Source organism: Chinchilla lanigera, unplaced genomic scaffold (genome assembly GCF_000276665.1).
Source record: "Chinchilla lanigera isolate Chin_1 unplaced genomic scaffold, ChiLan1.0 scaffold00030, whole genome shotgun sequence".
Classification (NCBI taxonomy): Eukaryota; Metazoa; Chordata; class Mammalia; order Rodentia; family Chinchillidae; genus Chinchilla; species Chinchilla lanigera.
In genome coordinates this window covers 15,988,359-15,991,843 of record NW_004955431.1, presented here as the reverse complement: position 1 = coordinate 15,991,843, position 3,485 = coordinate 15,988,359, and the positions used below count along the sequence as shown (strand labels likewise).

General features: G+C 47.6%; 1 protein-coding gene across 1 annotated transcript in view; it reads right to left on the bottom strand.

The window, feature by feature from the left end:
- The window catches only part of Ubl3 (ubiquitin-like 3), a gene marked incomplete in the record, with an annotated part of 55,089 nt that extends 54,804 nt beyond the window's left edge, over window positions 1-285 (bottom strand). Inside the window, 1 exon segment of the mRNA XM_013515870.1 lies at window positions 1-285.
- Between the last annotated feature and the right edge of the window lie 3,200 nt (window positions 286-3,485).

The following is a 3,485-nucleotide window of genomic DNA, read 5'->3' as shown; positions in this document are numbered from 1 at the left end:
CGGCGCCTCCGCCGCCCCCGCCCCTCCCGGCCGGCGACGCCGCCTTCGGCCGCTCCCGGAAACGGCCGGGTCCTCCCTCTCCTCAGCCCCGGACTGGTTCCTCTCAGAGCTTTGTCTCTCTTCCCCCTCCTCTACTTATCAGTCCCGCATGCCGCGGACGCCTCCTGTTATCGCCCCTCAAACCAACATGGCGGCGGCTGCCTGAGTGCGAGTACCGGACCCGAGGAGAGAGAGAGAGACAGAGAGCGCCCCCACCCCGCAGCCGCCGCCCCCACCTTCGCTCCGGGCCTCCCTCCCTCCCCCCGCGGACACAAGTGCGTCACTACGGAGACCACCCTCGAGCATCACGGGAAGTGTAGTCCACGCGGGTGGGGGGAAGGGGCAACGCCGCGCGTCCTCGCCCGACTCCAAAATCACGCCCCCTAGCAACCGTTGCTAGGAAAGGAAACCTCCCTTTCCCCGCTTTAGCTCAGCAGCTGCCCCGGAGTTAGGTGATACCTGCTACTCAGAGTGCTGTGATCGTGCGAATTGTTGGAGGAAAATCATCGTGCGCGGAGAAATTCCCTCACGCACGGTATGCACACAGAGTTTAAAGGATGGTGTGCCTCCAAGCAGAAGCATTCATTTTAACTACAGCACGCGCTCCACATCCTGCAACCTCAAACCATTTTGTAGATTTAACCTAGATCTCCTCTACACTGCATTTTGAAGATCAGAAGCAGTCATTGATTTCCGATAAGGTCACAGAAGTTCAACAGGAACAAGGATCTCATTAAGCAGTAAGAAGGTTTGAACATGTGTTTCGTGGAGACCCAGGGCCATAAAGCTAAGATCGAGTTAATCGAATTTATCAAAAATTGTATTAGATGCAATCGTGTTGTCATGCCAAATCTGTATCAGGAAATATCTACTACAGACTACGTGTGGATTCACCAGTTTACCGGGCAAGCCTCTAAATGCTGTTTAACTCATAATGTAATTGAATTGGGAGGTTAGAGTAGAAGACGCTATCATTATTGAGAAAGGTAAAAAATACGTTTACCCCAGATTTAAGAAGAGAAAACACAAGCCACAAATGTCCACTTGAATCCTTATTCATAGCTCTCTTAGTCTTGGGAATGGCAGTCTAAGTAAAATACCTGTATAAAAACACCAGTGGCTTTAGTGTCTGAAAACCACCTCTACAACCTACAGCTATGTGACCTCATGTGTAAAACAGCCTTGCCTGTCTTCGAGGGCTAAAGTATGGGCAGTTGTGAGGATCCATTCATGCAAGAGAAATAAATCACTTGGTACATAGCAGTGTGTCATCTGATGGGAAATGTTACTACTCATTCTCCCATTCAGCATACTAATGGGGCAAGCATCTGCTAGGCACAGGACCCTAAAAATGAATGATCCAGTCACTGTCCTCAGAGCGCTCATTGTCTGGAGCCTGTGTCATTCCCCGCAGCGATCATTCTGGCCAGGTTTGTCTCATCCAGTGGGAACTCACAGGACATTTGAGTACCGGCTTCTTGATTGGCCTGGCTATAGGAATTCCAAGCACTTCTAGGGGCCTATGTCACCCTGAGAGAGACAGAGCAAATAACCAGGCTCCAGAGGGCAACAGATGAGGCCTGGTCTCACCTACCAGGACTGGGCCTCCGTATGGGTCTAGTTATTTCTGAGTCTGTAGTGACACAATTTTCCACTGCCTTGGTCTCTTACTCCATGTTTAGCAGCTATAGAACCCCCTGCTCTCCTTCAGCCCTCTAGGAAGTTAGGACTGTTGGAAATGCTTTGAGTGATGGATTCAGAAGGAATGTTGGAACACTTTTTTTTTTAAGCAATAGGAATGAAAGCTAGGGGGCTTCTACCATTCAGCTACATCCTCAGCCCTTTTTATTTTGACACAGTCTCATGAAGTTGTCCAGGCTGGCCTTGAACTTGGGCTCTTCCTGCCTCAGCCTCCTGAGTAGCTAGGATTATGGGTATGAACTATCCACCCTGGTAGGAACACATTTTGAAGGTGCTCACTGACAAAATGAATCCCTGCCCTACCCAACCCCAACCTTTTTCCAGTGAATAACTGGCCTTGGCTCTGCTGGGCCTAAGTACTTTTGTCAGTAGGAAGGAAAGAAGCGCAAGAGGGAAGGACTTATCAAAGCACCAACTCCCTCATCCTCTGCTGTTTTCTGTCGGCCCCACGGCCAGGCATGTAATGGCCACCGCTGCCAGCCCAAGGCTTTGTGTTACTGTCACCTGATGCTGTTTACTAGAGGTTACCACCGCCGTCTCTACAAAAGGCCACATCACTTGAAAGCGAAGTCACTGCACCTTGCTGGGCTTCCAATTACTCCCCAAGAGACGCCGAGACATTATTCGTAATAAAACTCATTATAACTCTTCTCTGACGTAGCTAAGTCATGAGGGATCACCGATGAACGCAGTGGAAAACGTTTCTCCTGTCCTCCCTTTGCTCTCCGCTTTCCACCACAGGAGGGTGAGCTGCAAGGAGCCCAGCTGTCCACAGCAGGGAAAAGCAACATCTTCTCCCTACCAGGAGCCTGTTATCAGCATCAGATGGAAGGAAGCGAATGACACAACATTTTCATTTTTTATTATGGGAAAAAAATAACTTCACAAGAAGGCAAAACCTCTCTCCGCCCCAAATTAGTTGTGTGGCATTTGCTGAGACACTTTGTGCTTCCTGAGTCTCAATTTTTTCATCTGAGGAGCTTGAGCTAAATCTCTAAGGTCTCTTCTAAGAGATGATAGCATCAAGTCCTAAAAAACAAGGCATGACATCTTTGGCCTGTTAAAAATATCTTCCTCAGCGGGACGTGGTGGCATATACCTAAAATCCCAGCACTCTGGGAGGCTGAGGCAGGAAGATTGCAAGTTCAAGCCACGCCTGGACAATTTAGCAACTTACAAGACCCTGTCTCAAAATTAAAAATTTTTAAAAGGGCTGGGGATATAGGTCAGTGCAAAGACTCTGGGCTCAATCATGTGTATGAAAGGGCTTTTATAAAGGGGTAAGAATGTAATAAAATTAGATTATGGCTTGCTTGCACAATCATACTTTAGAAATCACTGAATTGTGTACTTTGAACAGGTGATTTTTTTAGATGCACATAACATAAAATGTAGCATCTTAATGTGTTTTGATGTACAGTTCAGTGACATTAACCACATTCCCAATGTTGTGAGACTATGGCCAAGGTCCATCCGTATAACTCTTCTCACCTTGCAAAACTGAAACTTTGTACTCACTAAACAAAGGCTCCTTCCTCCCCGCCACCACCATTTTACTTCCTGTTTCTATCCGTTTTGACCATATTAGGTACCTCATATGGGTGGCGCTGTACAATATTTGTCTTCTTGAAACTGACTTCTTAGCATGATGTCTTCAAAGTTCATCCGCGTTGTAGCACATGTCAAAATGTCCTTCACATTTTTAAGGCTGAGTGATATTCCACTAAATGGATATCCATGGACAG